The 14,224-nt window shown below is 40.0% G+C and overlaps 1 protein-coding gene across 8 annotated transcripts in view; it reads left to right on the top strand.

Moving 5' to 3' along the window:
- The window catches only part of ESRRG (estrogen related receptor gamma), a 643,479-nt gene that overhangs the window by 44,085 nt on the left and 585,170 nt on the right, over positions 1 to 14,224 (top strand). For 2 of the 8 annotated variants that reach the window (XM_028853254.2, XM_028853273.2), the window contains exon 1: positions 3,924 to 4,035. The exons of 4 other annotated variants lie outside the window; for them this stretch is intronic. The gene's annotated coding sequence lies outside the window, so the exon portion shown is untranslated. Of the gene's footprint in view, positions 1 to 2,966; positions 3,756 to 3,923; positions 4,036 to 14,224 lie in introns of those variants that run through there. 2 more of the 8 variants (XM_077986929.1, XM_077986959.1) reach the window with 2 other exon arrangements.

Here is a 14,224-nt window from a genome sequence, read left to right as displayed (position 1 = left end):
GGTTGAAGATATTTTTGCATGGACTTTTTTTTTTTTTTTTTTTTTTTTTTTTTTTTTTCCTGAGCTACCTTTAACTATACACAGGAATTAGAAACATAAACTTGGCTAATTTTATCTCAGCTCTCCAGCATTTTTTTTTTGCATCCTTCAAAAAAACCAGTCTCACTCCAGGCTGAGTATTGTGTCTCTCTCTCCTTCTCTCTCACATCCTGTGTCATACTTGTAAGCTTGGAACTGGAGGGACCTCGGAGATTGGTTCAACCCTTCCATGTGCAATTAGGGAACTGAGACCCAGAATGGTTAAATAATTTGCCAGAGGTCACACAGCGAGCAGTAGCAGCAGCTCCAAGATGAGATCACATATCTCCTGCCTATGGGTCCTTATTTGTTTTCCTCTCTTTCAAAATGGAAATTGTAATACCTTGACAGTCAAAAATTCAAAATACAGCAGAGAAAGACTCATAAGAGCTATAAAGTCATAATAATTAAGTTTTCAGTAGTTTTTCAAGTACTACAATTATATACCTGCTTACCCAGCCCACTCCCCATATATGAAGTTCTACCTTATCATAGAACGCTTCCCTAAATTGTTTTCTAGGGACTGTCTAAAACATGGAGAAATAAGCTTGTCATTTCTTCAGCTGAAAGGATAACACTTTTGCTACATAAAACTTTTAATTTCTGTCAAATTGAAAAGTGGCATTCTAGATCTCCATAAGGCAATTTTATGTCAATTAATGCATCAGAAGGTATTTAATGAGAGCCAGTGTTGTACTTAGCACTATGTTAGGTAAACCCGAAGAGAAAGGGGAAAAATGCATATTTGTTCAGAAAGGAATTGGAAAGTGAAGAGGGAGTCGAATGCTTGGACACTGGGATTGCAGTATGAGTCAACAGAGTGTATGAGATGAACAGTGGGTGACCAGCCTGACTGAACCATGGCTCAGTGATGCCAGTAGTTGAAAATAAGGTTGAATAGGTAGGTAGGTAGATAAGCAGACAGCTTGATAGCGAGAGCTCAGGGCACTTGAATTTGAACCCCAGCTGTGTAATTTTGAGCAAATTACTCAACTTCTCTGTGCCTCAGTTTTCTTGGCACAGAAATGGGGATAATAATATTTCCCTTCCCATATTGTTGAGGAGATTTAATTAGATTTACAAGGTCTAAGCACGAGTAAAGTTTAGGGCATTGCCTTCTATGTCTTCCATCTACCTTAGTAAGCATTTTTATGCCCTTTGGTTTGATTGGGAAGTGAAATTGAACATGCTCCAACAATATTAACTATTATATTTTGGGTGAAGCCAGAAAATAAAGACTTGAAAGTAGTCTGCGGAGTTTGGACTTGAATAAGCAACAGAGAGCGGTTCCTAGGCAGAGTTGGATTTAGAAAATCTGGGCTTAGGAAGGATCTATTCAAACCCCAGAGTTCTTGGGTATGCTGCCTCTGCTCTTTGCTAGTTGCTCAAACATCTCACCCCTGGGGAAGGAAACCACTTGGCTGCCTGAACTGGCATGTGGAGTGGCGACAAACAGCCTGGAAGATATTTGTCTGAAAAGAACAAAACAAAATTGCGTTTCAGAGGATTAAAGTTCGTCAAATTGTTATGGTTCTTTCGCTTTGTGGCGAGTCTTTAAGGGTCCAATTCCAAGGTTAATAAGTAAAAAAGCTGGAGAACTAGGTTGGTAGATTGAATATTAACGAGTACCTCTTGGATAGTTACTGGAAAGTTACCAATAACATCTATAGAAATCTCTCCTCGGGTTCTCAATAGGCCTTTGCCCTCTTTAGAAACATCTTTGACTCCGGTAACATCTAAGCACCCGACAAGACTGCACCAATGCATCCTTCTGACATACCAAGGGGACAGATAAGCAAAGCGAGCCAGAGAAGCTACCTCCAATTGTCAAGGTGGAGAGACACAGGTCAAGTTTTGGGATCTGGCCATCAGTCATTAGTCCTCAGACCCTCTTAGTCTAGTTTCTCCAATTCAGATCATCTGGTCTTTGCATAATTACAATATCTTCCCTGTGGAATTTGCTAATGATTCTTGGACTGTTACTCTAAAGGGAAAAGATCTAGCAAGTTACTTGCTGTTTTCATTAAACTTAGCCAACCTCTCAAATAGGTAAACTATTTTTAAACCTTCAAGCAGCTGCAGATTATTATGGATGAATTCAAAAGTTTTTATCTCAATCGGCTGTGATTTTCAGATTCAAAACTTTCCTCGTGCTTAATTTTTTTGCATCCTCGGCCTCTGCTGTCATCTTTTAGGAATTTGGAATTAGTAGGAACGGTGACTCCACCAATACATGATGGTGACAAAGGTCAACTACAGGTTCGGGGAAAATAAAAATTCCTAAACATTCTGTTACTCCAAATGGATAATTATTGATAAAGCAGAGCAAAGCATTTGCCAAACCTGGTGCTAGATATTTATTTATCAGGAATATGCCACATGTTGGGTAATATACACATTATGATTAAGAGAAGCTACATAAAATATACCAGACAATGTACAAATAACACAAAGTAAACATTAGAAAAAGAAGTAATCTGTGCTTTACCTGTCATGTGGCCACACCATCTAAAAATGCATTCTCATATTTTCAGAAATAAACGTTAAGGATTATTCTTGAGACCACTCCTACTGATTCTGAGCATAATTATATAAATGACAAATACTGTGAATAATTAGCAATAACATCTTTGTATTAAAAAAAAAAGTTTTACTGCTGTTGTAGAATGAGTTCAACAAAACCTAGTTATCCTTCCTGCCCTTCCAGACTGGCCTGGTGGGCCAGATGCCCGGAGCCCCCCAGATTTTATGATGTGTCAGCCGAGTTTCTCAAGTAGGGGTTTGGGCTTCTCTCTGCGTCTCTTTCTCTCTATTTGTCTCTCGCTCTTTCTTCCCTGCCCCCTCCCCATTTTTAAAAGGCTTTAAAGAACATCTCTGGGAAACAAAAATAGCTCCAGTTGTGAGAGGCCTACACACCGGGAATGCAACTGAGAGATGCAAGTCAGCAAGTGCGAGCCGCGAACATGAGTGTCTGGCCCTGGGTGGATGCTCCTCGCTGTCTTGGTGCCGATTCTCTGCCTGGGCCCGGTGGGTAGAAGGGAAAATGGTTTTTCAGGGTTGGGAGGTGGGTTGGGTAGGTGTGGGATTCCTAGCGGAAGGAATGGAAACCCCAGCATTCGGGCTGAGGGGGCTCTTCCTTCCCCTCCCCCCACGTTTTTCAAATTTATTTTGCCCAGGCGGGGATTGGCGACGGTCAAAAGGGAGCAGTTGGCACTGAATGTCACCCTGAAGGTAAAATGAAAGACAAAAGATGAACGCATGCTTGCTTTCCGTTTGCAGCGGCTGCGGCGGCGGCAGGAGCAGCAGGATTTAAAGGGGAAAAAAATCACACGCATATGCACACATATATACACACCCAGAGGCGTCAATTATGCAAACGCAATAATGCAATCAAATCATGACAGTGCCGGGAATTTTTTTTTTAGAAAAATATAGATATTTATTTTTAAAAAGAGAGAGAAACGCATGCAAACAGAATCGTGCACATACCACGTAACCACCCGAGGAGAACCTGGCAGCCTCTCTCTTCTTCTGCCAAGTTATCATTGAGAAAACAGACAGGCATCATGACGTCCTGGGTCACAGGGAGTGCGGACCGACGCTACCAAGAGAAAAGGGAGGCGCCTTGGCGCTCCGGCTAGCCGCGGGCGCCCCTCTGCCCCTCGCAGCCCGGCTCGGTGAGTGCACAGCCGCTCGGGACGCGGACCCCGGGTGCCAGGCCGGCCCCGCGCCCGCGGGGGCAGAGCGGGGGGCCGTGCCCTTGCCACCGGCGGGCCGGCCAGCACCCCCTCGCCTGCCGAGGTCGCGGGAGCCCAGTTAAAGGAGGCGTGTGTAAGATGTGCAATGTTCCTGCATGGGGGTTTTGTAGACTTTCATAGCCAAAGAAACCGGCTTCGGCTTCTTTAAAATCCCCGACGACTCACCTGATTAACCTGCTGCAGTTCTGACCCTGCCAAGGTAACTGGTCCAAATCCTTATCATCAACATCTGGAGACAGACATTTGCATCTGGGGCATTCTTTATTTGCAGTCCTGGTTGAAATCTAGATTGCTACCCCCTTCCCCCTTCACTTGCTTAGAGTCTCTTGGAAAAAAAAAAAAAAAAGCAACCCCTCCCTCAATAACACAACCATAAGTACTGCCCACCTCTTGTAGACTTGCCTTACCATGACTGCAAAACTGTCAGCGTGTGTGCTGGAGACACAGATAAATTCTAATTGCAATTAGATTTGTTCTTTAAACACCTCTCCCATCCCCCTTCCTGGATAGAGACTTCGGTGCTTGGTAAAGTGGCAAAGAGTGAGGGCAGAGTTAGGGCGCTGGGACGGGAGGGGTTAGGGTGAGGGGATACGGAGCAGGGGTCGTTGGGGAGAGGGTGGTGCCAGGAGTTGAGGACTGCTGTCATGGGCTGGAAAATCCTTCTGGTGATTGCTGCTGCTGTAGTCCTAGGTGTCTCCCTCCTGTCCTCTACGCTTCTTTCCCTCCCTTCTCTCTCCCCAACCCTTTCACCTTCCCGAGGGAGTCGCTGAAGTTGCACGGAGGTCACCCGATCATCATTTAACTATTTTAAACCATCTACCTCCTTCTACCCCTCAAGTCTGTTACAGCCTCTGCAGGATAGACCCCTGCACCCCTCGTTTGGTGATGGGAGAGTCTCAGAGACAGAAAGACACAGAGGGCAAAGCTCCCCTCCTCCCTTTCTCTTCCCTTCCGGCAACCTTTTCCAAGCTGCACCCCCTCCCCCTTTCAGAATCTTAATGAGCAATTCTGGAAGAGTCCGGAAGGGCCTGGAGAAACCCCCGCATGCCTCAGTGCTGTGGAATGATTATGTATGTGTTTATTTATTGTGCTTGCCTCGGTTATGTTGTGAATTGCCACATGGGTCTGCTTATGTTAGGGAAGCACGTTTGCTATGTTTGTGTTGTAGTACCAGAACCAGTGGCCGTGCAATAAGACACAGACACACACAGAAATCAAATGATTTCACTAACATAAACCAGAGGGCAATGTTGAAAATAGCATTCCCTCTCTCTCTCTCTCAAAAAAAAAAAAAAAAAAAAGACAGGAAAAAAAGAAATTCTCAGCATGTGGGTTAAGAGAAGGTGTTAGGTCCATATGACCTCCTACTACTTTCAAAACACTCCTGCTTAATACTTTAAGTCAAGATCAAGAGACCTGCGGATGTTGTGAAGTATGTTTCAGAGCAGCTGAATGACTTGGTCTAGTTTTGAAGAGAAACTCTCATTTGTTTCTCACACTGCCCAAAGGCCAAATAGGGGAGTGTGTTTGGAAAATGCCCAAATTCAGAAGCATCAGGAGAGAGAAAAAGAGCCGGAAATGTCTTAGAGAAAAAGACAGAAAAATGGGATTGAGGAGTGGTTTCAGGGTTCTCTCTCTCTCTCTCTCTCTCTCTTTTTTTTTTTCCTGTCCAGCAGATTTGATGTTATCAAAATGAGTTAACCAACCTGAGAAACAGTTCTGTCATTGTGGGAAAGAGAGGGAAATTTGAACATTTCTCAAATCCGAGCTGAGGAATGCCTGACAGGAAGAAGAGACATGAAAACACTGATGGAGATGAAGTGACATTGATGGGGTTTCATCTCCTTCAAATAGAAAAAGAATCAAGTGTATAAGGAAGCAGGCCTGGATGATCTTTTAAGCGTACATTTGTCTGTTACGCATGGCTTTGTTATTCTTACTAAAGCAACTCTCATAACTCTTTAAACTTGCATTAAGTAGAATTAAACGTGTGTATATCGAGAATGGTATCATACAGCACATAAAACTGTCCATTGACTGGGGTGATGAATGTAGATAGAAGATCGTTCCTTTTCTTTAATAAATCAAAATAGCATCGAAGTCCTCGTGCATGGTATATACTGAAACCTGCTGGTCTTCTTTACTGGGAATTGCCTGGGGAGCCAGGGGAGTTTGTGACGGGTGTTGCTTTAACAAAATAGAGCAGATCAATCGATTAGGTTTCCGTGTGTGCTGCTCAATTTATTCTGTACAATTTTTCCAGAAATTAAAAGGTTACCAAGAGAGTGCCATGTCCCCGTCTCTGACTGAGCACCACTTATTACCGCACCAGTATTTCAATATTAAGTGATCTTCAAGATATTTCATCTTTCATTTTGAGTTCTGAATGTGAATCAGCATGAGAATGGCAGTGCAGCAAGATAAGGTATAACTAACCTGGCAGACAGCTGAAGGGCTCGTAGGAAAGTGTTGTGGAGAGGAATATCTAGGGCTGTTCTCAGTAACCTTGTTTACAGGGACATTTCAGTTGCAGCTAGAATTTTAGCAAGAGCCTGCCAGAGGTAATGGGCTTATGTTTGAAATGGATCCTAAGTGTCTCTTTTTTCATCTGCACAGATATGCTATGCACCTTAGCTGAACACTCAAGACAAAACTTTTCTGATGCCCTATGACATTTTCCAATGCAGACAAATCCTTGGATGAGTGTGTCATAGGAAAGGGGTTATTATGAAGTTCTTTTGTTTACAGATGTGTCAATACAAGTAGCTTTAGTCTTAAAAAAAAAAAAAAAAGTTGTGTGCTTGACTCTGTTAGATACAAAACAAATCATCCAAAGAGGTTAAAGTACGCCTTATAGATTGACCTATGAAATTGGTTTCAGTTAGACATTGAAGGTGTCATTATCCTAGTAAAGGGGATTTGTGATATAATATAGAAATTCTGTATTTGTTTCAAAATTGTTGGAAAAATCTGGGAATAGAAAGATTTTGAGGGAAATGCCAGAAGCCACATTAATGAAGAAAAACGCTGTTGAGATACTTTTGAATAATAGATAGGATATGTAATGGTCAACCACAAGATAAAATTTTTACACGGTATTTTTATGGCTTTAAATTGGCTGCATTGTAAACTAAGCTTACTACTCTATTAAGTCATTATACTTTTCAATTATTTAACATTTCTGGCCAAGCTATCTTCTGTGGTCTTTTTCTGTATGCATCAGAAATGATGCGTACAATAGTAGTTGTTTGTTGTTAGCGCGAGGACTTTGTGATGGAGCAAGCTTTAATTTAAACTTTTCGAGACAATATTATGAAGAATGCACAGAGGAAGAGAATGTTATGGATATAATTTTAGCCCTATGAAATGGGGATAGCTACAGCATTGAAATGTACCTAATACAATTTGAGTTTTTCTCACTGAGAAACCTTGACAGTATCAGCCTTCTAGGTACTGTGCTTTTGGAAATACTATATATCCATTTAAATGCAGATCTTCACTTTTCTCCAGGGAGCGGTTGGTGAATCTTTCAATTGAACCATGAGTATGACAAAACCAACTGAAAAATTTTCCATGAACAATACAGTCTGTCGTTTTGAAGTAATGATTATCAAGTTTCATAATATTGTGATTTTTTAAAATTCATTTAAAATATCTTTATAAAGTCAAAATAATGTACCAGGGCTTCTTGTGCAAAGGAAGAGGTTTTCTCTTGTCACTTTGTTGTCAGTTTGTTAAAGCTGTGAAATCGTCTGGATTTGCAATTCACTTTTTAGGTTGGCACTGCCATCCCAGTAGAGTAAGTGGGCTTTAGGAATCAGAGCAAATAATTACGAGTAAGTTCTATGCGTCCTCACCCTCTCATGCTAGTGGATGAGAGTGTGGTGCTATAGGAGAGTTTAAAGATCTTTCTTGGCTGGGCATGGTGGCTCACGGCTGTAATCCCAGCACTTTGGGAGGCTGATACAGGTGGATCACGAGGTCAGGAGATCGAGACCACCCTGTCCAACATGGTGAAACCCCGTCTCTACTAAAAATAAAATATTAGCTGGATATGGTGGTGCACACCTGTAATCCCAGCTACTCAGGAAGCTGAGGCAGGAGAATGGCTTGAACACGGGAGGTAGAGACAGTAGTCAGTCGAGATCACGCCACTGCATTGCAGCCTGGGGACAGATGGAGGCTTTGACTGAAAAAAAAAAAAAAAAAAAAAAAAGAAGAAGAAAAAGAAAGAAAGAAAAAAAATCCTTCTCCGGAACAATCTTTAGATAATTTTGAACCTAATTTATAATACGATTTTTGTATTGCAATTAGTGGTGGTGCCAAAAGGGAGAGCCAGAGCCCAGTGGGCCTTCTTTTAAAAGATGATTGCAGAAAGTAATACAGCCTTTTGAAATAGAAGGTCAATACACACAGCCTTATGGTTCAGAGAACCAGAAAAATTCTTGCAAACCTTGAAGCAAAAATTCTTGGTAGTATGTTCCTGATAAAAATTTTTGTGAAATTATTGCAACTCTTTATGTCTATCACATAGAGAAGGAAATTTTCTTTTTCTTGGAGATTAGATACCATTCATTTACTCATCCTTGATTCACAACCCATTGTGAAAGGCCACTCTCTCCTTACCTTGCCCCCTGCACTCTACTGGGGATAAATCTCATCTCCCATTCCTCTTTGACATGTATACCATATACAGATGTTTACTGGTGTATTTATAATATTATGCTTGATGATACCTATAGTTGTGAAGAATAATCATTTATAGTTTTAAATCAGGCCTTTATTTATATTTCTGTTATGAAGGATACTTTGTTTATTTAAACAAGATAATGATCATAGTTATCACACACACACAAAAGGTTGAATGTGTTTGGAACACCTGTGGTAAGATACTGGGGAGTCAAAGATATTTTATTTACTTATATGGCTGTTTCTGATGGTGCATCTGCTAAAATAAATAACCTGGACACTCAAAAGGATGTTAACGAATGAATTTGCTCATTTTACTTTTCCTAAACAATTTTTTTTTAACTTGGAAAATATGCATACCTGACAGCGTTTGTTTACTGGTTTGAAGATTTAAATTCAGGTTGCCAACATTATGTGACGTATAGCAAACCTTTTGCATTCCTATTCTGATAGATACTAATGGAATAGAATATAAACAATGTTTCCAGATATCTATGTTACAGAGTGGTTCATTTCAATTTGATCTAATTCTAAGATATATTAGATTAATAAGTCTGATTTTATGACCAGTGTAATTTATATTCACAAATACCTATTTTTATTAGCACAGTTACAGGTTGTAAGCAAATTTCCATATATGTTAAATACTAACAACAAGAATAACTAACATTTCTGCAGTGAGTTACAGTTTATAACCATACATTATCTACAAGCTGTTCTTTAGAAGAATATTTATTGCACTTTCTTCCTTAAGAAGGCAATCAGTTTTTACATTGTAAACATTATTTGAAAATAGGTCCTTTTGTCAGAGTTCCTTCCCTTCCTTCCTCTTTCTTTCCTATTTCTTGTTTTTTTTTTTTTTTTTTTTTTTAAATCCATTCTTCCATTTTTCTTCTTTCCTCCCTTAATGGTGAGGAAAACGTAATGACTTTTTTTTGGTGGAGTATGTATAATTGCTTATCATACATTTCTATGAAAGAAGTAGACGTAGCAAGCAATCCCACATGATTTTTGGAATATATCTTCTGCTCACCAGTGTTCTTGAGGAAAATGTAAGGTTGCAGAAATCATTTCATGCCCTGTATGTTTTCAAACATAAATCAGGAAAATTGTTAGCGAGTTATAGCTTTTCTTAGAGACTGTAGCTATAGTACTATAGTAAACACGGGCTATATATTTTTCCAAGTTATTATGTGTGGAGAGAAATCTGAAGTTGGCTATTTAGATGAACAGTTTAATTCAGTTATTAGAAATTCATTTTCTATTTAGTATGAACATTTATTTTCCTAAGGTTGCAGAATTGGGATATAATGCCGGATAATGGTTTGGCCCAATCACCTTCAAAGTTAGAACTGTGCTCCTTGTAGCTAATGTGCATACTAGCGGATGTCAGTCCTCAGCTAAAGGTCACTCAAAATGGTGCTAAGCTGGGTTTGTAGTATGAGCTGGTTACCCACTTCATCAGAAGGCAGTAGTGAACCTTTGTTTCTTCATTTCTAAAATGAAGGGGTTTGACTCGATGGTCTCCAACTTACTCCACCCCTGAGATTCTGAATTTAGTGAATGATTGATAATGAATCAATCAATTCATCATACGCCTATTTATTTCCATTCTATAAACTAACTATTTACTTAAGTATGGCCTTATGCCCTGACTAGAAATATTAGTATGAACAGTAGTAAATGAGCTCAGTATCTGTGTTTTGGAATGAAAACCTCATGAAATTTAGAGTCTGGTTTGCATTACATTTTTTTCATTGTAAATCAATTATTAGATATTTAAAACAACTTTTTTTGGGTCCTGCAGAAAACAATCTTAAATGCTGATTACTTTCCTAGGCTAGACCATAAAAGCCCATTGTTACTTATTGGAGTGAAATAGTATATTATCAGTGATGAACAAAATGTAAAGAACAGTTCTATTATGATACAAGTAATAAACAGAATACAAAGGCAGTAAAACAGAATGATAGTTTATCATTTATCTAGATTTGCAATGGTTGATGTTTAAAAGAACGCACATATAACAGGAAGTTTAAAAGAGACAGAAACAATTGCAGAGTATCTGTAAGAGATTCTTAGAAACTTTCGGGACTTTTTGCGGCTGGTTGCAAAGTATATGACTTTTCTTTCCCTGATATACTGAAATATTAGCAATACTTCTAAGTTTATCACTTGTGATAAGATGTGGCTTTTGGCACCTAAATTCATTGAACAGGGGGAGTGAGAAAAAATGGAGACAGAAAAAAAGCTATTCTCTGAAATAGTTGGCCAAGTTGTGAGAGAAGAAAAAATGGAAGCAGTTGGATGTAGAAGAGGGTGAGCTGTGTATAGCGGGGGGTAGGGGTGAGGGGTGGGGATAAGGGTGGGGAATAGCTTTGTCTGTATTTAACTGAGCTGTGGGATGTGAAGCCAAAAGGAAAAAGAGACAAACTAGTGTGTGCACATATCCCCTGAAGGGAAAGGACAGTGTGTTATGAGAAAAGGCTTTGGAATTAGAACTCTCATTTCAAAATCTCCACTGGATCACTTATTGCCTGTATGATTTTGAGAAATTATTTAATTCTTTGAACCTTCATAATTATAAAAATTTGAATAATAAAAGCATCTGCTTCTCAAGATGGATATGAGAGTTGAATCAGACTCTTGGGTATAAAAGTGCTTATAAACAGTAAAGTTCCTTGGTTTCAGGTGGTGAAGAAGAGTCATTGGGTGCACCATTTCTCTGTGCTAAAAAGATCTGACCATTCTGAGGTGAATTTGCTCAGCTCCAGAGTGGTCTTTGGTTGGTACATTTCTTGTCCACTGTAGAACAAGCATTGTGGTTGGTACTTCAGAGAGGTACTTCAGAGAGCAAGCAGGAAGTAGTTGCTGGGCAACTGCTAGTTTCTCCCTGAAGTAGTTGCAGGGCAGCTGGGCAGCTGGACATGGAAGATGGTAGCAAGCCTGATAACTCTAACGTATGCCGTGCCAGTGCTTGAGCATATTTACTTTCCCTTACAGATGGCCACAGCTTGTCTAAACAAACAAGTGACTGACTTTGGAAACAAAAACAATGTATTCAGTAATTGTGTTCTTTATCTCAAATATCGCCTGTCATCTGCACTTTTGCCATGACGTTGCTATTAATCTAAATTTCTTGGATTTTTGTTAAGGCTGAAGGAATCATTGTTTGGTAGCAAATACTTAGAAAGAGTATTATAAATTCTATTTTAAAAGGTGCCCAGGGTATAAGATTAGAACAAATGCACACAGTAAGTGCTGGGTCCAGTGGCTTATACCTGTAATCCCAGCTACTTGGGATGGTGAGGCTTGATAAATGTTTGAGGCCTGGAATTGGGATCTGCCTGGGCGACATAACAAGGCCCCATCTCTAAAAAATGCCAACCAACCAAACAAAAAGAAGTAATGAATGTAATACAATAGTTGAAAACCAAGTTCTAGACACTATATACATGTCTTTTAAGAATATTTTTGGCCAGACACGGTGGCTCACACCTGTAATCCCAGCACTTTGGGAGGCCGAGGTGGGCAAATCACCTGAGGTCGGGAGTTGGAGACCAGCTTGACCAACATGGAGAAACCCTCTCTCTACAAAAAAAATACAAAATTAGCCGGGCGTGGTGGCACATGCCTGTAATCCCAGCTACTCGGGAGGCTGAGGCAGGAGAATCGCTTGAACCCGGGAGGCAGAGGTTGCGGTGAGCCGAGATTGTGCCATTGCACTCCAGCCTGGGCAACAAGAGCGAAACTCTGTCTGGAAAAAAAAAAAAAAAAGAAAGAAAATTTTTGTCTGTAATTCACTGATAAATGTCTAATCAATTCTTTCATCAGAAATGGACTACATTTTAATGCATAAATGAAGCAGTAGATCAATAATTATTTAAGAAATTCGAGCTATTTGTATAGATTATATATGTATAAAAAGCAAACTCTACCCAAGATTGCTGGATGCTGTGCTTTGATTTACAAGATAATGATCAACAGAATTCTACACTTTGTGAACTGTTAAACCTAGAAACTGGGGCCAGGCGCGGCGGCTCACGCCTGGAATCCCAGCCCTTTGGGAGGCCTAGGCGGGCGGATCACGAGGTCAGGAGATCGAGACCATCCTGGCTAACACGGTGAAACCCCGTCTCTATAAAAATACAAAAATTAGCCGGGCGAGGTGGCGGGCGCCTGTAGTCCCAGCTACTCGGGAGGCTGAGGCAGGAGAATGGCGTGAACCCGGGAGGCGGAGCTTGCCGTGAGAGGAGATCGCGCCACTGCACTCCAGCCTGGGCGACAGCGTGAGACTCCCTCTCAAAACAAAAAACAAAAAAACAAAAAAACAAAAAAAACAAAAAACCAAAAAACAAAAACCAACCAACCAAACAACCAACCAAGCAAAAAAAAAAAAAAAAAAAAAAAAAAAACAAAACTAGAAACTGGAGTGGACCCAGAAATCAAGAGATATCTTCGGGTCAGGCTTGAATTAGAAAGTAAATATTTAATCACTCTTACCAAAATTCATCAGGGCTTCAATGTACAGGATATGTGCTAAACAAAGGAAGAAAACGATCTTCAGGGAGTTTGATGATGAGTCCGTGTTAAGAACTTTGACATGCATATAATTATTTAGAAGTAATGACATAGACAGCAAGAGCACTGGAAGGCCACATATAACCTCCAAACCATCATTTATTGAAGGGTTCCAGCTTTCTGTCAGGGTGATTTTGGATAGTAAAATTGACCCAAATTGAGGGTTTTTTTTTTTTTTCAATTTAGGAAAATTTATTAAACAGGTAATGTCTTTAACATCATGCTAGGTCTGTTTGAGAATATAAAGTAATTTTAAGATATAGTGCCTCTCTTTAAGGGACTTATGCTACCTGCAGGGAAGTGCATTATATGTATATGTGACACTGTGAAGATAACAAGTATAATATCAAATAATGCAAAATATGAATGCTGTGTGATCACTTCATATATATATATGTTATATATATACACACATACACATATATATGTATATACACATACACATATATATATATGTGTATATATATACACACACACACACACGCACACACATACCTTAAAGAGTACTTGACAGATTGACAGAATCAGAGAAATTGGATTGATGTTTAGGCTGCAATTTACCAGCTGTGTGACCCTCATCTCTTCAAGCCAAAGTTTTCCCATTTATAAACTGGGTGTAGCTTCATCTGTCTCACAGGACTATTGGAAGGATCAAACGAAACAGAGCATTTAAACAGAGACTGCACAAATTATGGGAGGGAAGGAGGAAATACGTAACACTTGTGGAACTGCCCTTGAGGGTAGAGACCATGTCCTAACTGACTTTGTGCCCCCAGTGTCTGGCACCGTGACTGGCTCTGAGAGGAGGCTCAGTAAATGTTTGTAAATGCATGCATGCCAGGCGCTGTGGTAAGCCCTTGACATGTTAAGTTATTGTTTAAAACTTCACAAAAAAAATTGCGTATGGTAGATATAGTGCCTCCATTTCACAGATGAGAAAACAGAAGTTCAGAGATTTTTAAGCAACCTCCAACCTCATGTAGGTAGAAAGTGGTAGAGATAGGAAGTTAGATCTACTTGGCACCAGAGCCCAGAGTCTATTCATTACATGATGTGGACTCTCAGATGTAAGAGAACTATCATTATTCCTGAACAATAGTGTGGCCAGAATGAAAAAC

The sequence above is a fragment of the Macaca mulatta genome, chromosome 1, assembly GCF_049350105.2.
Source record: "Macaca mulatta isolate MMU2019108-1 chromosome 1, T2T-MMU8v2.0, whole genome shotgun sequence".
NCBI lineage: Eukaryota > Metazoa > Chordata > Mammalia > Primates > Cercopithecidae > Macaca > Macaca mulatta.
Note: the sequence above shows the minus strand (reverse complement) of the source record. Positions and strands in the feature narration are given on the sequence as shown.